Below are 26,185 nucleotides of genomic sequence, written 5' to 3' on the forward strand. Positions count from 1 at the left end.
CAAAGGCTGTGTGGTCTGGAGAGGATGAATGAAGAAGAACCTTCTCCGCTTACGAACCACACCAACGAAGCCGTAAGTGTGACTTAGCATCAGTAAAACACAACTGGTAATTCAAAAGAAAATGCTGAGCTGTCTAAAGGGGTCCGAAGGAGGAGAATCTTCCAAATGAGTTGATGTTTCAGAAACTTTATTTAATAATAATCCTACTCTATAAACCTATACTATAAACCTACACTATAAACCAAAACTACTCAACAATCCTACTCTAGAGTCCTACTCTACAATCCTACTCTAAGTTGATAATGGAGATAACATCTTGATTATTATATTCTTCTTCTCCAATCCTCCTTCTTCTTCTTCATCTTGATTGAGTTGATGAGTGGTGCCAAACTGTATGCTGGCTTGGCTGAACGTACAAATGGATGCTGTCCACAGGAAAAAAATACAACAAAGAACATTGAACCATGACTTTCCAAGCTCAGTGCTTCGGAGTATCAATCAGGATTCCTCTGGGTCCCAAAAAGACCAGGAAAGAGGAGCAATGGGACCATCTGCTCCCCCAGTCATCATGTGCATGACCTTGCCATCACTGGCAAAGGAGGCCCAGAATCCCACTCATCTGTTTATTGTGATGTCTTCATCTCCCTGGGATTTTTGCCCTGCCAGTGCTCTAGAAATGGTGCTTTCTGTCCCTAGGCTTTTTTCCTTTCAGGAAACTCCAAGGACTCACATAGGTCCCTACCTTTGCAAGACAGGCACTGTGCTGATTCCCACAGGGAGACAGAGCAGTGTCCACCTTTCCATGCCCTGCCCCTCGTGTGCTGGATGGCACCTTCCTTCCCAGCAGGGCCAGCCCAGTGGCACTGGGCCCTGCAGTTCCCTCTCTGCCACACAACCTGGCAGTAACCCTGGCACAGTTCCCGTCTTCTTGAGCATGCCAGGCAGCAGATGGGGCTGGGACAATTCCCTCCCAGCTGTCCCTGTTTGCGAGGCAGAAACCTCTAAGGGTGGGCTGGGGGGCACAAACCAGGGCCCCTCAGAGGCTCACAGTGAGCCCCCCAGAGCCCCTGCTGCCCCCAGCCAAATCTCTGACTGCTCAGCTGGGTCTGGCTTCCTTGGGCTCCTGCACCACCATTTCATGACTCTGTACCCTGCACTGCTCTACTTCAATTCTTTTGCCATTAGATAAAATGAAACATCCCACCAAATTACAAAACAGGGCGACAGAGACAGTCAGAAAACAGAGCACCTCTCCTCTCAGGAAATGCAGAGAGAGGTGGAGGTTTTCAGTTTTGTGAAGAACAGGCCCCAGGGAGTCTTTGCTGCCACTTTCCAAGACTTCAGAGTGGCTTTGAAGAAAGTGGGGACACCTTTTTTAACAGTTCCAGTTACAATAGAATGTGATGAATATTTTTAATCAAAATCGGGATCAAGTCTGAGTAGGTCTAAGGAAGAACTTGTTTACTCAGAGCATAGTGCAATACTGGCACAGGCTGTCCCAAGAGCTTGTACGTGCCCCATTCCAGGTCAGGTGGGAAAGGGCTCTGAGCAACCTGACCACTTTAAAGATGTCCCTGCTTATTGCAGGATACTTGGAGCAGAGGAACTTCACAGGTCCCTACCAGTCCAGCCCAGCCTAGCATTCCTCACCATTTTCAGCTGAAGAGCAGCAAGAGTGGAGGTGAGGAGGAAGGGGGCTCAGCTGATGCCTTGATTTGAGGGGAGGAGGAGCCCATCCCTCAGAGCCTGTTTCACCTGCAGCCCCTTCACATTTTACCTTCAGGAGCTCCCTGGCAGACCAGCGCTTCTGCTCATCTGTCTGCAGGCAGCAGCTTAGGAAGTCACATAGGCAAGACGAGAATCTGTTGGGCTGCTGCAGCTGTGGTCTCTCTCCCCTGGCTGTCAGCTGAGCCTACAGAAAAAGGAAACACCAGGCTGCACCTGCTACTTTCACATCTCTAGATGCTCTCCCAGATCCCATTGGTTAAGCTTCACTCTGCAGTGGCAGTTTCTGCCCTGGCAGAGACCCAGAGATGACTTTCCTTTACCAACCAAAAACCCAGACCCTGATGCAGCCACAGCTTTTCCACCATCCTGCAGATCTTGCCTTGGCAGCTGATTTCATTGACTGACCTAGTAAGTGGGAACTACATCAGCAAAGCATGTTTCCTTCCCTGAGGATTCACACTAGCTTGACAGGCTTTTTGGAAGAGGGATTTTGCTATACTAACTCTACTATTTGCAAGGATTAGTACATGAAAGGCATCTCTGCAGTGCTTGTTGGTCCCTGAAACACAACTGCCATAAAACAAATCTCATTGAGCTTCTTTTCCTCTTCTAGAAAACACTGCTAAGTGGAAGGAAAAAAAGGAAATCCACCAGTTATTCCTCAGGAAAACAAAACAAACATTTGGAATCTGATATTCAACACAGACACATTAAGATGCATGCACAAATATATTGAGATGAAAATGCCTGCTTGGGTGCACAGCAGCCACCTGTAGCTCTGTCTCTCAGCTGCACATGTTGGCTTCTTTATGTTACAAAAGGAAACCTTTTCATGGTCAAATCCGAAGAAGAAGTGCCATGCTTTTGGCCACCCTCTGCTCATTTGTTTGCTCAAGTCTATGCATTAAAGGTGTGGCCATCGCAGAAAGTGTCGGGTAAGAAATGGGAGGTTTGGCAGCATCTCCATGACCCCAGGCTGCAGCCTGGTATCCATAAAAATGCCCGTTACAATGCTGACAGCTTTGTGCTGGTGACACTGAAATAGATGGTGACCAAAGAGACTTTGTTATTATCCTCTTCAACCCAAAGGAAAATTTCCAAGCCTAAAACAACAAACACATTCTGCTTGAGTATAAATAATTAGGACATCTTTCTTTCTTTTCCCACACCACCAGAGGTCATAAAGGGGGTTTTATCCTGTCCCTCTGCAGCTTGCTCAGCCACTGGCCATGGTGGGGAGCTGGAGTCCTCACTGTCATTAGAACTGTGCAGGCCAGGGATGGCGCTGCCCCTATGGTAAAGAAACACAGCACCGGCGTCAACTGCCCACGTTGGATCCCAGCCCAGGCACCTGACTGCAAGCTCATCAATTTGCTAAAGTACCAAGAAACAGCCACGGGTTTGGTGTACAATTCTAACTGCAGTTGGAGAAAAACACATCCTAAACATATCCAGGCATCCCACACACATGACTGAACAATGTACAGATGACTTGAAAATCTGGAAGTTTCAAAGACCCACAGGATTTGAAAAACATGCTACAGTATGGAGGAAATTTGATGTGCTCTGGTTCAAAAAGGGAAAAGAAAGCACAACTGCCTAGGCATTGCTTTACTGGTTGTTTCTTTTTCACTTTTTCTTTTTCTGTAAAATTGTAACTGGGAAGACTCAACATCCATTTTGAAGGATATTTATCACACATCCAACTGTTTCATTGAAAAATTCTTATCCTACAGAGCCAGAGCTCCAACAGGGTTCAAAAAGCAAATGAGAAACGTCAGGCATGGCTGGAGGCCAAAATGGCAACTTTCTGAACTGGTTAGGTTTCTGAACTGCCACGTCCCTTCTGATGCAACCAAATCTACAGCAGATGCTGATGTGCTGCAGGGACATTTTTAGAAGGGAATCTTGGTGGAAGTGGGGCCAGCAGATGGCAATGGGATTTTGTCCAATGGCACACAGAAAATGGGACAGGTGACAAAGACACTGGGATCAGTGAGTATTTGCTCCTTACCAAAACAGGAGTTGCGTTCCTGCAAGGAACTTCTCGTTCCACCATTTCAATGCCCACGATCCCAAAAGACCATATGTCCACTTTGGGGCCATATGGTTGGCCTGTCACCACTTCAGGCGCCAGCCACCCAGAAGTGCCAGCCACAGAGCTCCGTCTGCTCTGCTCAGGGGTGAGCTGAGCAAAGAGGCCAAAGTCAGCTGTGGGGAAAACAACAAACCATGAAAGCCAGCTCCAATTAGGAAACCAAGCAAAAGAATTCCCCATTCTCAGTCTAAGAATGTGCTGTTGAATCCTGGAGAACTTTCCACACTCAGTTTCCTTGGGGCTTTAGCCAAGGTAGTATGAAATTGGCCACATCCAAAAAAACCCAGATTTTTTAACGCTCCCTCCAACAGTGGACTTTATTCCCCTGAAGCTTTAGATTATAGCTCACTCCCTCTGGAAGGGACACACACAGACCAAGAGCAGTCTTGACTACTTGTGGTTCCTTCTCATACCTCTGTGCACATTGCAACTGGGCCCTCAGCTCACAGCAGGGGTCCCTGCACTGCCACCAGCACCATTTTTGGAGAGCTGGCAGTCACTCAAAGCAGCCCTACACCCACATCCCTGGAACACTTCACCAGACCAAGAATACACTGACCCAGCTTGACAGAACCATTGGTTCTGAGAAGGATGTTGCAGCTCTTCACATCTCGGTAGATCACATTGTTTGAGTGGAGAAAATCCAGTCCTCGCAGGCACTGAGAGAGAAAAGAGAAAGAAGAGGGGAAAAAAAAAGTGATGGGATTTCATCACACAAGAAAGGAAACAATCTAAAAGATTCCCTCTCCAGGGCAGAACACAGTGCCACTGAGAGGAAGAGCTTGCTACTCCAACACTTGCAGAGCAGGACCTTTCTGAGGAAACGCATGTCAGCTTTTGAAAGAGCAACGGCACCTGCTGTTGTAGACTGTCCCCTGCAAACCAGCCAGGATGACTGCTGCTGCAGTGCATGTGCTATCTCCATGCAGAAGACAAATGAGGGTTTTGCCAAGAAAGAAAAAGTCCCTCCCTTTGGTGTGGAGCAGATCACTTTTGGGTGGGAGGCTGCATGACAAAGGTTTTATTGCTGGCCTCAGCACAGACTTGGAAGTATCACATCAGTCACCTTCCTGAAGTAAAGAGCATTTTGGCTGCATTCCTGTCCTTTTTAGATGAGGACTGTGAAAAAGGACTTTTTTCTTTGCTGCTTGTTTCAAATCCTGCCACCAGCACCTTTGCTTTCACAGGCAAGGAATGCAGTGAAGACAGACTCCAGGAAAACATTTAGAGAGGCAAAGTGGAGAACAGCAAATACAAATACATGAGCCAGAGCTAGAATACAACAGCAGGAGAGAAGAGTACTGGACCTGAGTACAGTGAATGCAGGGGCACTGGCAGGCCTTTCACTTGAAGTGCTTCTACTCTCCCATAGCATACCAGCCACACAGAAACAAAGCTTGGCACATGAAACCTCTCCTGTTCTGAGCCCCTGTTTCCCAGACAATCCTGCCCAAGCCCTCAGAAACACAAATGGGATTGCTGACCTCCCGACTGATGGCTGCCGTCTGGTCTTCAGACAGGCAAGTCCTGCTGATGATGTCGCTCAGAGTGCCTCCATCCATGAACTCCATTACTAGCCAGAGTTCATCACCCACAAGGTAGCTGAAAGAAGGAAACAGGGGTGTGGAGATCAACATGCATGACTAGGTTGTTTTCTTGATTGATTCTTGTTTCAGGTTCCTTTGTGACTAGGACAGAATCAAAGGAATAGACATTCCCTCTCAGCTGTGCATTGTTTGCAGTCTGTGCAGTCTCAAGAAGAAAGGCACAGCTGTGAAAAAGGAGATGTCTTAAATGGCCAGCAAGTGAAAAATGCAGTTTAGTAACAGATAAAAAAACCTGTCACACTATGTGTTTCTGGAAATAAGCACCTAGTCTTCCTGGCATGCAGAGCAATGGAAAAACAGGGGACACAATCCAAGGGAAATTTATGTTAGTTTATGCAGATGGAAAAAGACACTTGATAAAAATCAAGCCCCAAAACAAAGTGGTGGCTGTGAACTTATAGGCTATTGATTTAGTAAGATATGACTGATCCCGGTTTTTGAGTAATTTTCAAACTATGTATGCCAGAGAAGACTCATGCAGACAAGATGCACTCTCTTCCCATCCATTAGAGGTGAGCAGAGCAATAATAATTCGCCAATAATTACAGCTCTATTTTCTGCCACTGACCAAAGTGGGATTTTACCTTGCATGTTTGCTCTCTGTAAAGAAACATTCACAAAAACTCACCTGTCTAAATAGTTGATCAGGTTGGGATTCCTATTAATTTTCATGACCATGAGTTCATTTGCTTTCAATTTCTTCTTCCTCAGTCCTTTTAGATTTATTTTCTTTATGGCCACCTAAAATGACATTGAAAATCAGTAACTTGAGAAGTTGGTGGCACGAGACCACAATGCAATGGAGCGAGTGATTTTACAATGACACAGCTGAGCTGTGCCAAACTTCCTTGTGATTAGGCATTGCAGTAATTAGGAACTGACATTCCAACAGCCCATTTCTCTGCTCCCTTGGGGGACAGCTACAGCACACCTGCAGCCACTGACGTTTTGCCTTGTCCATTTGGTAACAGTGGTGTCTAAACTATCACCCCCAAACCTCTGACCACACTCTCTGCTGCTTTGTTTGGGATTCAGAAGAGGTAATCCATGCCTTAATATTGTGTGGATACATCTTGGGCTATGGGCAGGGTTTAGGGCTTTTAGGGACACCTTGCAGATCTCTCCCTATGTGCAGTTGCCAAGTGCAGCACTGCAGGTGGCTAAGGAACTACCAGTAACTTTCAGATGGATTTGCTGGCAGCCAGAATCGAGAATTCAGGACTCTGAAGCTGTAGCCCCAAAGAGCAGTGAGGTGCTCTAAAGCACCACCTTTGTTTTAGCAATGGAGAGCGAGTGAGCGCGTCCTTGTCTGAAAGGAAGCGCTGCCCTCCGTGCCTTCCTTCCGGCAGCTGAGGAGTTCAAAGACTGTTCCAGATCTATTTTGCAGGCTGGCACCACTCTGAGCTTCTTGTGCCTTTTCAGCACGGCTCTACCCAAAGCTCCAGCCACAGCTCACACCAGAGGGGAAAGCCCCTCAAGAGCAGCAGAGTCTGCGGGGCCTGTTGACATTTACCTCTCCTCCTGTGGCACTGTCGATTGCTCTGCACACATCCCCAAAAGTCCTAGAAACAAAAAAGCAGCAAAGAAAGTAGAAGCCATTTAGATCTTGCAGTGAAAGCCAGCTCACACGAGAGATCTCTGCTGTGAGTGCCAAAAACCTGCAGGATGCAGGAGAACATTGCCAGAAGGCAGATGATGGATTTTCCTCTCAAGTGCATGGGCACTGGGCCTGTTCCTGAAGTGCTTGGATTTACTGCCTCAGCTCAAAAATAGAGCTGCTTCTTCCACCTCAGGTTTCACTTTCTAAACTGTTCTGTTTTTATCCTGACCACAGAGTATTTCCTTCAGCAAACTCTTGGAAAAAATGTTCCTGAGAACTGTTATCTGACAGATATCAGGGAGGAGATTTCTCTTTCAGGCAAGCAAGTTTCTTCCCTCTTTATTAGTGTGGCAGTATGATTTAGAGAAATAAAAAAATGCTAAGGAAATTAACACAGAAGTGTCTCACGCTTGAGAGATGAGATTTTCTAGGTCCTGTTCCTTGCTGCAGGCAAGACCTCGGCAACTCGGAGGTGTCTCTGACAGTGCCTTCTGAGCAGCAAATACACCAATTCTGAGCAGCACTGAGAGATGTGACGGTCTATCTCCAATGTGGGAACATGGGGATAGATGTCTGTTTGCAGCTTGCCTGACTTCATGGTGGATAGACATTCCACCAGAAAAACACCTGGCCCATGGTTATGTAGAAGTCACTGCGGTTGGACTCACCCACTGCCAATATATTCCAGTTTGGTGTATTTCATCCTGGGATTTTCCTTGTTTACTATTTTCCCTGAGGGAAACAAAATGCAAGATGCTGACATTAAAGCAGAAACCTCAGCTTCCAGGAGATACAAAAGGCAGCCCCAGTGCTTAGAACTCTGAGCCCTTTGTGGTCGGCTGGATAACAACAACAACAACCAGGCCGACAGATCTGCAGCACAGGTGGCCAGCACAGAGACTGATTTTCTACAGCAGTTCCTGTGGGGACTCCTGAATGTGCCCGTGACACCAAACTCAGGAGAAACATTTGGTACGGCTATGCTGACACCTGCACACAATGCACTGTCCCTCAGACAAGAAATACAGCAGACGTACTCAGTAGCTCCAGAGAGTCACCCTCGACCTCCTGTTGCTGAGCAGCAGCTGGGTCAGTGCGGGAGGTGAACAAACTGCCCTGGCTCCACTTCTCAGGTCGGGGAGAAAAGGCTCCTTTAGACGATGCTGCTGCTGCTGCAGCAGGTTCGGTGAAAGAGCCCGTGTAGATCTGGGACAAGAAATGAGTTGATATCAAAAAGGTGGCTGGCAGAAATTACCCTGAGATCCCTTTTTGAAATGCAAGCCCTTAGAAATGTGCTGTCAGCCACATGCACGGCTTTTAAATGGCTTTTTTCTGATGTCCACTTCTCAAACTGGATGGATCAAAACCATAGGCTAGTTTTACTCGAGTTCATGGCCAGATTCATGTTCCATTTTCATGGATTTTCCAAAGGATGACTGCCACAATCACCATTCTACTTCCTCTCAAGGATTCCTTTCCCCCTCCAAGAGCTGCAGACACACTTTCAGTTCCTTGTTCAAGTGTTCTGCCTCCTCCCACTGCGTTCTCTTTTCCTGCACCATCTTCAGGTCATGCTCAACCTGTAGCACTTCTGGTGGGGATGGTACCTGTGCCTCACTCCTAACTTGGGGCCCTTCAGAGCCAGAGATTTGCTGGTAATCTTCACAGGCTGCCCGGTGAGATGCCAACACTCGCTCCTCAAATGAAACAGAACAAAGCAGTCAGACACTAGAGCTTGTCCCTGTCAGCCAGGAGTCATCGACTGTGAGGAAAGGGAAAGAACAGATTGACAAGGGATACAGACAGCTTGTTTCAATCCTCCATCTGGGTCACCATGTTCCACTGTAAAAACACCTCAAGAAACTAAGAGAGCAGGAACAGGCCAGGAGGAATCAATTTGGATGACTGCTAGCCAAAGGCCAAAGGACAAGTACCTCTATGCAGGGCAGCAGAAGAGATTGAGCACACCAGGAAATGTCTTTCAGAGTGATTGTGATACACACTTCAGCAGGATGGCACTCAGAGGCATCACCCCACTCCCTGCTGCTCTGAGTGGAAAGGCAAGAAGGGCAGAAAACACCACTTTGGTGACTGCAGTGACTGCATCCCTCTTTCACTCACTTGCTTTTGTAGAGACTGAGGGAGGGGATTAAGTTTCTCTCTGATGATTTTTATTTCATCCTCCAGCTTCTTCTCCCTTGCCTTCATCCGAGTTTGAGCTGTCTGAAGCTCTGCATTCAGTTGTGCCTTCATCTTCTCTAAAAAACAAGAGAGAGGATGTTTCATGGGTGGAGTGTCCACCACTCTTTCACTCACCTGGTTTTGTTGATCGCCCCTCTGCTGATGGAGATTCTCCTCTTGAATTCTTCCCAGATCTTCCTTGTTCTTTCTCTTCATGTCCATGATGTCACTCTGTGCTTCGGGCAGCTCTGCTTGTGGCTCTGCCTTGATCTTCTGTACACAAAAATGCAGAGCAAGTGACTGGCAGCTGCCATCAGCCTCAGTTTTTTTCCTCTTGCAGCCTCAAAATCACATTTATTCAGCCACTTCTTTCTGCTTCCCTACCCACATCTGCTTCCGTTACAAACTTACTGTCCCAGGGCTAATCTCTGCAGACTCCAAGGCTCTGTGCTTCCAGTGCCTGTGGGATTCCTGGCCTCCTAAGTCTCAAGAGCTCTGGTTTATGCCCCTCTTCCTGCCCTTCCCTCTGAGCCCTGGCCAGTCAGGCTTACCTGGCCATTCTCCTGTGGCTCTTCCACCTGCTGCCCGAGCTGCTCTTCCTGTTCTTGGGCTGGGAACAGCTCTTCCTGAGTTTGGCATGGCATCTCTGATGAAGCAATCTGCTCCTGCTCTTTCTCTAGAAGCACCTGCACAGAAAGCAAGAGAAGATGGGTTTCAACTTCCCATAGGACCTTTGTGGGCCAGGACTCAAAGACTGCTGGGCTCACATATTCCCAAAGCACTGTGCTGCTGCTCTGCTGGGTCATTCTCTGTTTGAGGGGAGGCACAGATTTCAAAGTGACCCTGGCCCTACAATCAGGGGCCATCTGGGACTGAAGCTCCAACAGCCTCTCAGGCAGCTGACAGGGAAGCTGTGGCATTTCTCAAGGGTCTGGTGAGGGCCTCCCTCTGCTTCTACCATGTCCTGTTTGTCTTTCAGTAGTGACTGACAGCCCACCCTGTCTCACAGCTCCATCCTGGCTCTGCAGGTGCTTCCTGGGTGAGCTCAGCCCTTGTCAGAGACACTTCTAGAGTTCATGTTCTCTTCACCACCTAAAACATGGAATACTTCACCACTCTAGGACAGGCAGAAATTCAAAGAATTAACTGGGGGCTTCAGGGAAGAAGAGGCTGGAGGAGAAAAACAGCTCTAAGGGGAAAAAACCACAGTATCTGAAGGGGGAGACATCTCTGCCTGCTCTGAATTGGTCGAGGGAACATGTCTCTAATCCTCTCCTGAATGGGATGCTTTAGGTGACCTTTGCACCTCCAACTGCCTTGGACCAGAGGCAGGAAGATTCAATTATGTAAATGTTACATAGTGTAGACAGACAGATAGACAGACAGACTGATGGATATCACCACTATCATCTCTGTTTACTGTCCTCTCTGTTGCTACACACATCAACACTCCGTAGCAGTGCCCCACTCAGCAGCAATCCTGAGATTGCTCTCCTGTTGCTTCAATAAAGCACACTCTTGGGGAATCTGGAGCATGTAGGTCCTTTTGGAAAGGGATCAGGCTCAGAGCATTGCACGGGAACTGCACTCTCTGTGCATCTGTGCTTGAGCAAGTTCTTCTCCTGGACTCAACCACACTGATGGTGCTAAAGTTGCTGGAATCAGAAATGCAGCCCAGCGTTTGGAGAATTTTGTGCAGACGTGGCTTGAGGAAAAAGGCCATGATCATATACAGCTGGTTAAGCAGTAAAAAGCAGCTGTAAGCAGAATGCTCTCAGCCTTTTCCTTATGAGAAAAACAACAACACTGCGTCCTTGAGCAAATAACAAGAAAAACACAGTGCCCTTGAATGGATAACTGTAGTCAACAGCAGGATGTAAAAACAAGTATTAGCCTCAACAAGAAAACCACAAGTATTCTGAGAATGTAGCCACAAAGGAGGGGTTGACATGTAATCTGTAACCAATGATGAGCTTAGCTTTTGCAATATGTATGAGCTTAATTCCCAGTACTATAAAAGTATGTAAGCTGGATCAATAAATTTGAGACCAATGATCATCATTAGGATGTGCTTGTCTCCCTTCACTTCCATCAAATGGTGAACCCTGATCGTGATACGGCGATTGACCACGCAGGAGTGAAGAATTGGGTCGGGTCCTGAAGCAGCTGGGATGGCAGATAAGCGCAGAGAAAAAAGGGGAAAAAAGAAGCTGAGACGCGCCATGCCCTGGGTGATTGTACAGGCGAGCCCGGTCAATACATGCTGCCGAAACCTTGAAGAGCTGCAACAGCGCTGATGATTTAGGTATGGAGAGGCAAGCAGCATATGATTTATTTACTGCCTTTTTATAAAAACGGCAGGTTAGCGGAATAGATTTACAAAAGGATATACCAGGGCTTTTAGCCTATGGGTATGCTAAGGGAGTTTTTATTAACCCCCACACTGTTCACGAGTTAACAGAGTGGCGTAAGCTCGGTGATTTATTGTGGGAGGCTACTTTAGAGTACGATAAAACTGCCAAGAAGTTAGGTAAATTATGGAGGGTGGTTCATAATGAGCTTTTACAACATCAAGCTGAAAGAAAAGCGGCTGAACAGGCAACAGCTGCACAAGGCGGTAATAAAGATTATACTCAGGATGCAGGTACTCCCCTAGCCCCTGCAGTTAGGATGGGGTTTTTGCCTGCCTTGCCGTCCTCCTCTGCTTCGGCAGGATTGGGTATAGAGCATGCTTGTGAGCCTTCCGCACCTCCTGAAGAACGGGAGCCGTGGCCAAAACCACCCAATAAGCTCCCGCAAAATAATGAGCCGATCCCTGGGGCGGAAAATGACCTAGCGGAGGCTATTGCGAGGGAGCGAATGGGGACTTGGGCTGCTTTGGCAAAAGACGCCGTGGAGAAAGGGGATGACGAGGTTATCAGTGCTGCTACCCAGCTAGCTTGTCCTGTTGTATTCAATCCGCAGGAGGGAGGGAGCATGCAGGCTACCATTACAGCCCTTGATTGGAAATTACTATCTCAGCTGAGGTCTACTGTTAGTCAATTTGGAGTGAAAAGTGAGCCAGCCAAACATGGTATAACTGTGAACGAGCTTATGGGCTTAGGACCTTTTCTTTGTACCGAAGCACAAGCTTTGCTGGGGCAAGAAAAGTGCTGGGAAGCTATGAGGTTGGTCAGGCTTGCTATAGAGAAGGTAAAAGAGCCGGGAGGGGTATCCGTGTATATGGGAATTAAGCAAGGGCAAGAAGAATCATTCGGATCATTTATTGATAAAGCTGCTGCCGCAATCGAAAGGGCTGGAGTACCAGAATATCTTAGAGGGGCATTACACAAGGGGTGTGCTCTCCAAAATTGTAATTCCACTACTAGAAGCGTGCTTAATACTTTGGGTGCCAATTGGACTATAGAGGGGGCATTAGAGAGAATGGCTTTGATGCCAACAGGACTACAAGCCTTTTTGGTAGATGCAATCAAACAATTAGGGCTAGGCTTACAAGAACAAGCAAAGACCTCTCAAAATCAGGTGTTAGCTGCTCTTGCACCACTTCAAGGGTCAGCTGCACTGGTTCTAACAGCTAGTTGGTGCCAAAAATGCCGCTCGGACATGCACAATACGGGCGCTTGCAGGCGGGGACTGGGAAGCTTTGACAGGAGCACAAACCGCAGTGACCACGCACCAACACAAGTCGTCGCTGCAGCATCAGCACCCCCTCCTGTCTCCAACCCACCAGCACAGGGAGGCTTGGACCTGGCAGCCTCCGTAGAAGTTACGCTGATGACCCTGCACCCACAAAAAATCCCGACAGGGATTCAGGGACCTATTGTTATACAGGGTCAAGCGGTGGGTGCTTTGCTTTTCAGAAGATCATCTGCATCTATGTTGGGATTATTTGTTTTGCCTGGCATCATTGATGCGGATTATACAGGAGAAATTATGGTCATGGTACATACCCCTTTCCCCCCACTCCAAATTAATAAGGGACAGAGGATTGCTCATCTGGTGCCACTTGAGCAAATGACTAAGGGATTACAGGCTATAAAAGGACAAGAGAGGGGGGGAAAATGGTTTTGGATCCACTGGAGGATTTACCTTGCTGATTTTGAACCTTTCTGAGAGACCCAAGAAAAGGGTGGAAGTGGAATTTCAAGGACAGAAAAGATAATTTTCAGGCTTGCTGGGCACTGGAGGAGATTCCAGCATTATTAGCTCTAGCTGTTGGCCTCAACACTGGTCTTTGCAGCCAGCAGCCACCACAGTGACCGGGGTTGGAGGCTTAACCCTGGCTAGCCGTTCTCCTCCTCTCCGGGTTCGCATAGATGGAAAACAGCTAACAGCTATTTTTTCAATTGTCCAATTACCACCTACCATGCAATGCCTTATAGGGTGGGACATTATGGCTCAGTTGAGAGTGGTTTTAACCAATGAACACCCTTTGGGATAAAAGCCATTGCTTGGACCGTGGCTGAGGAACTTTGTGACATATGCTATAGGGATACTAGGTGTGCTTTTAATGCTTTTGCTTATTTTGCCTTGTATTTTGAATTGTATTCAAAATATGGTCAGTAGAATGATACAAAAATCCTGGCAGACTAACGTCCTTGCACAAAAAAAAAAAAAAAAAACGGGGGATATGTTGGAGAGTTTTGTGCAGACGTGGCTTGAGGAAAAAGGCCATGATCATATACAGCTGGTTAAGCAGTAAAAAGCAGCTGTAAGCAGAAAGCTCTCAGCCTTTTCCTTACGAGAAGAACAACAACACTGCGTCCTTGAGCAAATAACAAGAAAAACACAGTGCCCTTGAATGGATAACTGTAGTCAACAGCAGGATGTAAAAACAAGTATTAGCCTCAACAAGAAAACCACAAGTATTCTGAGAATGTAGCCACAAAGGAGGGGTTGACATGTAATCTGTAACCAATGATGAGCTTAGCTTTTGCAATATGTATGAGCTTAATTCCCAGTACTATAAAAGTATGTAAGCTGGATCAATAAATTTGAGACCAATGATCATTAGGATGTGCTTGTCTCCCTTCACTTCCATCACCCAGCCCCTCCTATCTCATCAGATCTTTGAGTACCAGCTAGAATGCAAGGGCATTGATTTCCTTCCCAAATTAAACACAACAAAAACTGATTTCTTGGCTGCAAAAAGACAGCGGTAGTGTTAGCCTGAATGTGAATTGCAAGGCGCAATTAACTAGCCTGGCAGAAGAAAAGTTCCTTCTGCACCAAGACGCACACCCCAAACTATGAGTTCTAATGCAAATATATATTGCATCTTCAAGAACTACAAATGTGCAAAATAAAATTCAATCAGAATTTCTCATGGTGCTGGAAACAGGGAGGAAAGATGTAGGAAAATCAGCACAATCATCACCATGAACCTTATCAAAAGCCAAGAGACAGCTGGGGAAAAAGACTTTGTAGAACTAAAGAAAAATTAAAGAAAACCACAGAGCAGTCTCACAAGCTAAACACAGCTTTACAACAAGGGAAAACAAACAAAGCCCCGTGACCTCCATCACTACCACATCTGCCCTCAGCCACAGCACTGCAGAAGCCCAGAGACAGAGATTCCCTGAGCCAAGCAGCCAGATGCTCTCCCAGAGGCACCAGCCCTTTGGGGCCTCAACATCACAGGTCAACGGCCAAGTTCTGCTGACGCTGCCTGCAGGAAATCCCGAGCTCCTGGCAGCACCCCAGCACTCAGCATCCTCAGCCAGCAACGGGAAGCACTGGCTGCTCTGAAACTTGCACCTCTGCCTTGCACTAAAGACAGCACAACCCACATCTGGCACTTAGGACTCAGAATATTCTGACACTGGTGTGACCAGTGATGGAATCTGGCATTCATCCACCTCAATTTGCTCCTCTTGGGCTTCTTCTTCAGGAGCAGTGAGAGCCAGGGGAGAGACAGCTGTTGATTCTGTCAGCTGTGGCAAGACAGAAGCATGAGGCACAGGCCATGACCTATCATTTAGAACTCATTTCTTTTCAGATCTTCCACTACATCTTCTAAGGAGAAATCAGAACATTTCATTGCGACATAGCCGTTCTAAGTCTTACAGACTAAAAATAAATTGGCTACCTAAAAAAACTGTGGATGTATATAAGGTTGCTATTGCTCCCTGACTGCTATCAGCAAGCAAGGTTGTCTCTGTAAAATGGAGCTTTTTTTTTAGCTCTTGAAAGCTCTGAAATGGAAAAGTAGGGAAGCAACAATGGCTTTCCTACTGCTGCTGCAGACGTGGAAAACTAAAATTAGATCAGAATCCCATCCAGGGCTGAAAAAGTGCAAAAAACATAGTGCAGAAGCATCTTTGATTGCTGGAAAAGGAGAAAATGAACATGGCAAACCACTCCTAGCAAAACAACAAGCCACCAAGCCAGCGAGCCAGCCAGCTACAAGATGGATGTGTGACCAATTCCAGTGCCTATTGCACTTGGATTCATTGAGGGGAAATTTAGTGGGGAAACGACCCTTGTGCTGGGCACTGTCGTGTAGGGATTGATGGAAGTCTGCCTGAAGGTCCCTCATGAGCCTCCCATTGTGCAGACTAAAGCTCCCTCAGCACCTCCTCAATGGCCTTGTCCTCCATTCCCTTGCCCACCTCCCCTGTCCTTCTCTGCACACACTGCAGCCCCTCCATGACTTTCTGCTTCCCAGGGCCCACAAGTGCACACAGCACTCCAGCTGTGGCCGCAGCTCTGCCCAGCACAGGGCCACACTCACTGCCCTGCTCCTGCTGCCCCACTGCTGCTGACACAGCCCACCATGCCCTTGGCCTTCTTGGACACCTTGTCCCAGGATGGCTCTTATCCAGCTGATCTTCTACCACACCCCTGGGGCCTTTTGACCCACATACTTTCCCAGCCACAGAGCTGCCCATTTGACTTCCAATACAGCATCCACCATTTCAAGATGTTCTTCTTGTTCTAAGCAAGACATGACAGCAGTAAAAGACTTGCAGCTTCACCCGCATTCCAGGCTCGAAGGCACTTGCCAAAGCTTCAGACTTCATCACTAAATGCATAAACACAAACTTGCCCGTTGATGCTTTTCTGCCTCACCAGGAGGCTTCATAACTACTCACTTTCTTTCTTTGGCCACACAGGATAAGAATGGCCCCCCACAGCTTCATGGACAACATAACCATCTCAAAACCCAAAAGAAAGCTGGGCAAAATGACTTAGTAGAACCAAAGAAGTACTTGAGAAAACTGCCGACCAATCTCACAAGCTGTGGTGGTTTGACATTGACAGGAAGTAGGTTTTCTGGGATGTGCTGTGGTTGCCAATAGGTGCTCAGATTTTAATATTGGCACCTGGTTTGGCCCCTGAGATTTGGACACGCCACTGTGAACACACAGGAGTTAAAAGCAGTGCTGCGCCCTTGGAAGTTTCTTTTTTTGGATTTCCGGCAGGGGCTGCAGGTCAGACCTCCCCTGCCCAGCGGGGGAGGGGAAAGCCACATGGTCCGGGAGAGGTAGGCCTGGCCCTGAGGGGCCCATGGGGGGAAGAAAGAAGTACTGGGAAGCACCAGGCAGACCATTACCACCTCCCACCTCGGAAAGAGAGAGAGAGAGAGAAGAGAGAGCTGTGCTGGGGACTGTTATCTTGAAACCTGATATCATGTGCTGCCTGCATGGCTTGGCCTGTGGGAAGGGGGGCAGTGAGGAGTCCAGCCATTTGAAGGAACTTTTAACCCTTTGTGGACACTGAAAACTTTACAGAACATTAACCCTTCGTAGAAGAGAGATAAGCGTAGAGGACGAAGAAGGAAATGGGCAAGTGATGAAGGTCTGGGCCAGAGAGAGAGATGCTGGAGGAATAGAGAAGACGGAGTGGCATTTTTGCTGGACTCTTTTTTGTATAGCTGTGGACAGAGCAATGTTTCCTTGTGATACACAGACTGGATCCAGGGGGAGCAATGTACCAGACCCAGGAGGGTTCAGTGTGGGTACCCCTTGGCCCCAGGGGGTGCAAAAAGTATGGGGGGGACAGATGTTCCAAAGTTGAGACTGTGCCTTTTTTTTTGAGTGGGATGAGGCATCCTTAAAAGAGGAAACCCTGGAAGCTGCCCTTGTCCATGCGCAGTGGTGAGAGCACTGGGCATGGAAGGAAGATGTCACGATGGCAAATGATTTCTGGGTGGTGCCATATGTGACAAGAAGCCCATGGCACAAAGAAGGACGCCTTCTCCTCTTGATGAACTGAGGATTGAGTATTCTAAAGGGCGGTGCTGGACCAAAAGTTGGTGATTTGGGAGATGTATTGTATTAGAATTTGGTGGGGGGGAGGAGGAAAATGTTTTTGTAAGGTATTCATTTTCCTTGTGTGTGTTGTTTTTTTTTCCTTGTAGTTTAGTTATTTTCTTGTAGCTTAGTTAATAAAATTTTCTTTATTTCTAAGTAGGAGCCAGCTTTGCTTATTCCAGGTCACATCTCAGAGCAGACACCAAGGAGAGGGTATTTTCATAGGGGCACTGGCATTGTGCCAGTGTCAAGCCATGACACAAGCCAAACACACCTTTCCAAAATGGGAAAACAAACAAACAAAGGCCCATGACCTCCAGAACTACCACGTGTGTACTTGGCCACGCCAAACACAACATTCCAAAATGAGAACACAACAAACAAAGGTCCGTGACCTCCAGCACTACCACCTGTGCCCTTGCCCTTAGCACTGCAGAAGCCCAGAGACAGAGATTCCCTGAGCCAAGCAGCCAGATGCTCTCCCAGAGGCACCAGCCCTTTGGGGCCTTAACATCACAGGTCAAAGGCCAAGTTCTGCTGTTGCTGCCTGCAGGAAATCCCTAGCTCCTGGCAAGGCTCCAGCACTCAGCATCCTCAGCCAGCAACAGGAAGTGCTCGCTGCTGCAAAACTTGCACATTTGCCTTGCACTAAAGACAGCATCACCCACACACAGCTGGAACTTACAGGCTCAGGATATCCAGGCTCTGGTGTGGCCAGTGATGGAGTCTGGCATTCATCCATCTCAATTTGCTCCTCTTGGGCTTCTTCTTCAGGAGCAGAGGGAACCAGGGGAGAGACGGCTGTTGGTTCTGTCAGCTGTGGCAAGAGAGCAGCATGAGGCACAGGCCATCACCTATCATTCAGAATCTCATTTCTTTTCAGATCTACCACCACATCTTCTAAGGAGAAATCAGAACACTTCGTAACCACATAGCGGTTTTAAGTCCCACAGACTAAAAAAAAATGGGTAACCTAAAAAGAATTGTGGATGTATAAAGTGTTGATATTTCTCCTGGCTGCTATCAGCAAGCAAGGTTGTTTCTGTAAACCAGAGCTTTTAGGTCTTAAAAGTTCTGAAAAGGAAAAGCAGGAAAGCTACACCAACGCCATTGCTACAGCTGCTGCACTAGTGGGATATTAAATTGGATCAGAATCTCATCCAGGCCTTAAAAAAAGTCAGAAACATTGTGCAAAAGCATCTTACTTTCTGGAAAAGGAGAAAATTAACAGGGCAAATCTCTCCCAGCAAGCGAGCAAGCCACAAGATAGAAGTGTCACCCACTCCTGTGTCTAAAGATCTTGGATGCTGTGAGGGCATGTTTAATAGGGAAACACCCTGTGTGGTGAACACTGTCGTGTAGGGATTGGTGGAAGTCTGCCTGATGGTCCCTCATGACCCTCTTATTATCCAGACTAAAGCTCCCTCAGCACCTCCTCCCTGGCCTTGTGCTCCATTCCCTTGCCCAGCTCCTGTGTCCTTCTTTGAAAACACTTCAGCTCCTCCATGACTTTCTGCTTCTCAGGGGCCCACAAGTGCACACAGCACTCCAGCTGTGGCCGCAGCACTGCCCAGCACAGGGCCACTCTCACTGCCCTGCTTCTGCTGCCCACTGCCACCATGCCCTTGGCCTTCTTGGACACCTTGTCCCAGGGTGGCTCTTGTTCAGCTGATCTTCAACTGCATCCCTGGGGCCTTTGGACCACGCAGCCCTCCTGCCACAGATTTGACCATTTGACTTCAAATACAGTATCTGATATTTCAAGATGTTCTTCTTGTTCTGAGCAACACATGACAGCAGTCAAGGACTTGCAGCTTCAACCCCACTCCAGGCTCCAAGGCAATTGCCAAAGATACAGACTTCATCAATAAAAGCATCAAAACAAACTTCCCCCTTCTGCTTTCTTGGCTCACAAGGAGGCTTCATAACTACTCACTGTTTTCTTTGGTTAAACGGGATAAGAATGGCACCCCCAAAACTTCATGGACCATCTCAAAAGCCCAAAGAAAACTGGGCAATAAGACTTTGTAGAACTGAAGAAGAACTCAAAAAAACTGCAGACTAGTCTTACCAGACAAACACACCATTACAAAAAGGAAAAATAAATAAACAAAACACTGTGACATGCAGAACTACCACGTGTGCCCTCGGCCACAGCACTGCAGAGGCCCAGAGACAGAGATTCCCTGAGCCAAGCAGCCAGCCCTTTGGGGCCTCAACATTACAGATCAAGGGCCAGGTTTTGCTGACACTGCCTGCAGGAAATCCCAAGCTCCTGGCAGGACTCCAGCACTCAGCATCCTCAGCCAGCAACAGAAAGCCCTTGGTGCTCCAAAAGTTGTGCCTCTGCCTTGCACCAAAGACAACACAACCCTCAACTGGCCCTTACAGGCTCAGGATATCCAGGCTCCGGTGTGGCCACTGATGGAGTCTGGTGTTCATCCATCTCAATTGGCTCCTCTTGGGCTTCTTCTTCAGGAGCAGAGGGAGCCAGGGGAGAGACGGCTCTTGGTTGTGTCACCTGTGGCAAGAGAGAAGCATGAGGCACAGGCCATGACCTGTCATTCAGAACCTCATTTCTTTTCAGATCTACCACCACATCTTCTAAGGAGAAATCAGAACATTTCATGGCAACAGAAGGCTGTTCTAAGTCCCCCCGTCCAATTTCTAAAGGGCCAATTCAACAGAACTCTAGATGGATAGAAGGTTGATATTCCTCCCTGGCTGCTATCAGCAAGCAAACCTGATTTTGTAAAAGAGATCTATTAATTCTTGAATGCTCTGAAATGGAAAAGCAGGAAAGCGACAGCATCGCCTATGCCACTGCTGCTGCAGAAATGGAAAACTCCAACTGGATCACCATCTCATCCAGGGCTGGAAAGGGGCAGGAAATATTGTGCAGAAATATCTTTGCTTGTTGGAAAAAAGGAAAATGATCAGGGCAAACCTCTCCTAGAAAACCAACAAGCCAACAAGGCACAAGATGGAAGTGTCACTCACTATATTATCTAAAGCACTTGGTTTCATTGAGGGCATGTTTAGTAAGGAATCAGCCCATGTGGGGAGTACTGTCACATTGGGATTGATGGAAGTCTGCCTGAAGGTCATAATCTCCCATTTTCCTGGGTAAAGCTTCCTCAGCACCTCCTCCCTGGGCTTGTGTTCCCTCAGCCTTGCCCAGCTCCTGTGCTCTTCTCTGCAGACACTGCAGCCCCATCATGACTTTCTGCTTCCCAGGGCACACAACTGCACACAGCACTCCACCTGTGGCTGCAGCGCTGCCCAGCACAAGGCCACGCTCACTGCCCTGCTCCTGCTGCCCCACTGGTGCTGACACAGGACACCAAGAACTCCTCGGCCTTCTTGGACACCTGGTCAAAGGCTGGCTCTTGTTCAACTGATCTTCTATGGCGCTCCTGGGGCCTTTTGACTCATGCAGCTCCCCAGCCACAGAGTTGCCCATTTGACTTCAAATACAGCATCCACCATTTCAAGATGGCCTTCATGTTCTGAGCAACACATGACAGCAGTCAAGGTCTTGCAGCTTCACCCTCCCTCAAGACACCAAGACACTTGCACAAGCTGCAGACTTCATCAATAAATGCAAGAACAGAAACTTGACCCTTCTTCTTTCTTGCCTCACTTGGAGGCTTCATAGCTACTCACTTTTTTTTTTTTTTAGCAACACCAGATAAGAATGGCCCCCCACAACTACATGGAGAACACTGCGGGGGGTATATATATGGGAAAATATATGTCCAATTTTGTCAGGAACCCACACATTACCAAGGAAACCATGGGCCGCGGCAACTACGTCCAGATATGGACAACACTGGACAAACCAGACCAGTGAAGAGCTTTTTTATTTTCAGCACATCAGTCTCAGGACATTGTTAGACAATGGAGACAGGATATTAACATCTCGCTGATCCACAGGGAATGCCAAGGAGGTGGAGCATTACAGCATAGCATAAAACCACGTCATCCTAGATTTCAGCCAATCCTACATAGAACAACACATATTGACAAGCATTCTATCCAATCTTATAAAACACACGTAATGGTAGTTAAAACAAAGACTGGTTCATAAGAGACAAAGAACAGAGCTCTATTCATGCTAACCTTCTAAAGATATACATTAAATAACCTTGTTGCCATCCATAAGCCAATTCTACAGAGGCCTATTGTTATTTGTCACGTATGCTCTACGGCTTAGGAAACTTTTCTGCTGTACTTGCAATGCTAACAAAACTTCAGTCTGAGGCCTATACTTTTTTAACCATTTCCTAAAAACCCTCTAACTTTATGGATTCCAGAAAACACAACCACGTCTTTGCACCATATGAAAAGCAAAAGTCACCTGGTCCAAACAACTTTGTAGAACTAAAGAAGAACTCAAGAAAACACCAGACTAGTTTCACAAGCTAAACACTGTGGAGAGTATTATTAATAATTGGTTAGCTGAGAAAGGCCATACTGAAATAATGCCGCTGGTTAAGCTGAAGGAGAAAAGTCAGCAGTCAGCAAGCTAAAAGGAAAGGTCAGCAGTGACCTTGCTGCAACATGAGGAGAGGGAGTAGAGATTAGTCCTGAATATATCCTGAGAATATGTGAAAAGTATCAAAAGTAGAACCATAGGAATGCAGAAATAGGCGTAGGTGCTGATATGTAACTGAACAATCCTGAGCTTAACTTTTGCAATATGTATGAAGCTCATTATTAACTGTATTTAACCCGCCGTACTGATCAATAAAATTGGGCCTGTGATGATCAAATTGATGTGTGGGTCTCCTTCCGTCGACAAATGGTGGAGAATGCGGGCATAACCAAATCTCTGCCCTTTTTCTCGGATTAAAAGAAAAAGGGATTACGTGACGGTCGAGGAAGTTGAGTTTGGGTCCCTGCAGCCGGGACGGTGCCAGAATTTGAAGCACCCTTGAGGTTTACAATGGTGACTCAAGCCAATACGTGTCCGCCGGAGCCTGGAGAGCTGCAACAGCGCGCGCTGATTAATAGGTATGGATAGGCAAGCGGCATATGATTTATTTACCGCCTATTTAGAGCGGCGTGGCATAAAAGGGATAGATTTAAAAAAGGAGTTACCAGGGTTATTAGCTTATGGCCATGCTAAGGGTATCTTTTCTAATCCTCATACAGTTCATGAGCTAGCAGAGTGGAAGAAGTTTGGGGAAATATTGTGGGATACAGTGTTAGACAATGATAAGTCAGCAAAGAAATTCGGGAAGTTATGGCGGGTGGTGTATAACACGTTACTTCAGCAAGTTTCTGAGAGAAAGGCAGCAGAAAGGGCAACAGAAGCCGGCTCCGGTTTCACTGTCAGCTCCAGCGGGGGGGCTGCTTCCCCTGCTTCCCCCGCGCGAGCCAGCCTCTGCTCCACTGCCTTCCCCATGCGAAACCTCGGTGTCTGCACCGAAGCGCCAGCAGCATAGCACCCTCAAAGAGTCAGATCCCATCCCAGGGGCACACCGTGATCCATGGGGGGAGATGGCTAAACAGAGGAGGGAAGCTTGGGCTGCTTTGGCGAAGGAAGTAATGCAAATGGAGGAGGTGAAGCGGTGGAAATAGCTTCTAGTCTTGCATGCCCAGTTACATACACACCACAGTATGATGCACAGGGAAACCTTACGCATAATATAGCAGAATATACTCCCTTAGATTGGAAGCTGTTAACTCAGCTACGTTCTACGGTTAGTCAGTTTGGAGTAAAAAGTGAACCTGTTAGGCAAATGCTAGATTATCTTTTTAATACTCAGGTTTTATGTCCTAATGATTTAAGAGGAATAGTTCGGTTGATATTCACTCAGCATCAGCAGTTATTGTTTAATGCACATGACCCATTACATGGAGTAACAGTAAAGGAGCTGATGGGCTTAGAGGCATTTTTACGTACAGAGGCACAGATGATATCGGGAGAAGATAAACTTAGAGAGTCTATGTGGTTAGTGCGTGCTGCAATAGACATGGTTAAAGAGCCAGGAGGGTTACCGGCTTATATGGGCATTAAACAAGGTAGGGAAGAATCATTTGGAAATTTTATTGATAGAACAGCTATTGCTATAGATCGGGCTGGTGTTGCAGGGCGCTATTGAAGCAGTGTGCCTTGCAAAATAGCAATCCAGCAACCCAAAGAGTGTTAGCTACTTTAGGAGCAAATTGGACTATTGAGGAGGCATTAGAGCGAATGGCATTAATGCCAATAGCTTCATAGGCATTTATAGCAGAAGCCTTAAAGGAATTAGGATTAGGGTTGCAAAAGCATAGTCTACTCAAAATCAGGTGTTAGCTGCTCTTGCTCCTCTCCGAAGCGGCTCACTGGCATTCACGCAAGGAGGCTCGAGACCATTCATCAAGTGTTACCAATGCGGCAATGAGGCACAGACACAAATTGCTGCCATGACATCGGAGACACCAGCTGCTGCCGTAACATCGTTGCTACCTCCTGTCTGCAACCCGCAACAACAGGGAGCCTCGGCTTGGACTTATCAGCAGCAGTAGACGTCACACTAAGGACGAACCGGCCTGAGAGGATACCCACTGGAGTAAAGGGCCCTCTTATATTAAATGGACAAACATGTGGAGCATTATTGCTGGGACGTTCTTCTACAACTATGTTGGGATTATTTGTTTTGCCTGGTGTTATCGATGCGGACTTTACAGGGGAAATACAAATCATGGCTTACACCCTTTATCCTCCGATTAAAATTACAAAGGGACAACGCATTGCACAATTGGTACCACTGTCACAAATGACATCAGGAATACAATCATTTACTGGGCAAACACGGGATGAAAAAGGTTTTGGCTCTACTGGTGTTACACTTTTAACTGTGGATTTACAAAATAGACCAAAGCAAAAGGTTGACATTACTTATGGGCATCAAAGCATAACCCTTTATGGATTATTGGACACAGGAGCAGATACTAGCATCATTTCTCCAGAAGCATGGCCACAACATTGGCTTCTATTTCCTTCATCAAACATGCTCACAGGAGTGGGAGGATTTACATTGGCAAGCAGATCGCCATCTTTGTCTGTGTGCATTGAGAATCAACAAATATCTGCTGTGTTTTCAATTGTTCAACTGCCTCCTACAGTTTCCTGCTTAATTGGAAGGGACATTTTAACACAATTGGGAGTGGTGTTGACTAATCAGCACCCTTTGGGGTAATTGCCATTGCTTGGACTTTCCCCATTCCACTCACCTGGAAAACGGATACACCGGTGATGGTTAAGCAATGGCCATTAAAAGGGGAGAGTCTTATGCATGCCCATGAATTGGTACAGGAACAATATACAAAGGGACACCTACGTTTATCCACAAGCCCTTGCATATTCACTTGTTATTGCTGCAGAGAAAATTCAGACTACAAAGCCCTGGAAATATTTGGGATGGACTCTGATGGATCAAATAGTAATACCACAAAAATTGGAATTACAATTGGACATTAAAACTCTACATGATGCACAGAAGTTGCTGGGAGACTTACAGTGGCTGACGCCTATTGTGGGAATACCAAATCATTTATTAGAAGCCCTACGGACTTTGTTAAAGGGCGTGGACCCTACTACTCCTGTACACCTGACAAAGGAGCATCATCTTGCTTTGTAGCAAATTAGTAACTGTGTACAGCAAGGGTATGTGTCTCGTCGACAACTCGACCACCCCATTGACCTTACTATCTGGAATAGCCCTTGCCACTTGCTTGGTGCTCTCTCTCAGTTGCAAAAGAAAACGGGGGAGATACAGGTGTTGGAATGGTTATCACCACCACTACAGCATAAGAAAACAATATCTTCAAAAATTGAACAATTGGCTGCATTAATCAAAAAGGGGCGTCTCAGAATTCTTGAAGTGGATGGTAGAGAACCTGCTACTATTAGATTGCCTATGGAAAAAGAAACCTTGGACTGGTACTTGATTAATTCAAAGAATTTACAAGAAGCATTATTGATGTCACCTGCTAAAGTAGAGACTAGTAAATTAGTGCCTAGAGTTTTGCAATGGATGACAGAATGGAACTGGATCACTCGACCTTTGAGAGAAGAAAACCCCATAGAAGGAGCTATTACAGTTTTTACAGATGCAGGAAAGAAATCAAGGCGTGCTGCTGTTACCTGACAAGAAAAGGGACAATGGAAGCATCAACTCCTCACAGCAGACCCTGCAGATAGCTTACAAACTTTGGAATTGTTAGCAGTTGTATGGGCGGTGTCCAACTTACAGGAGCCTTTAAATGTGGTCACAGACTCTATGTATGTTGCAGGAGTAGTCAAACGAATAGAGGAAGCAGCGATTAAGGAAGTGAATAATAAACAATTGTATGAGTTACTGATACAGTTAAGGAAGGCTTTACGAGAAAGAAATGCAGCATATTCTGTGATTCATATTAGGAGTCATAAATGGTCTGAAGGTTTAGGAGAAGGGAATGAACGTGCAGATAAATTGGTTACCCTACCCATTGATAATTCTTGTCCTATTGACAAGCACATATTGGCCAGAGAAGCACATAGTAGATATCATCAAAATGCAAGAGGTTTAGCAAAACACTTTGAGCTGAGTTTGTCAGAAGCCAAGGCCATTGTCAGAGCATGTCCAACATGTAGTTATCATAATGGTGGGATAGGTCTAGGCATCGGGGTTAATCCTCGAGGTTTAGAAATAAATGAGAAATGCCAAATGGATGTTACACACAT

General features: G+C 46.7%; 1 pseudogene; it reads right to left on the reverse strand.

Annotated features, from left to right (window-relative positions):
- Positions 1–323: 323 nt before the first annotated feature.
- LOC131571252 (serine/threonine-protein kinase PAK 3-like) overlaps positions 324–26,185 on the reverse strand; it is a 79,214-nt pseudogene continuing 53,352 nt past the window's right edge.

Source organism: Ammospiza caudacuta, chromosome Z, assembly GCF_027887145.1.
Source record: "Ammospiza caudacuta isolate bAmmCau1 chromosome Z, bAmmCau1.pri, whole genome shotgun sequence".
Taxonomy (NCBI): Eukaryota; Metazoa; Chordata; class Aves; order Passeriformes; family Passerellidae; genus Ammospiza; species Ammospiza caudacuta.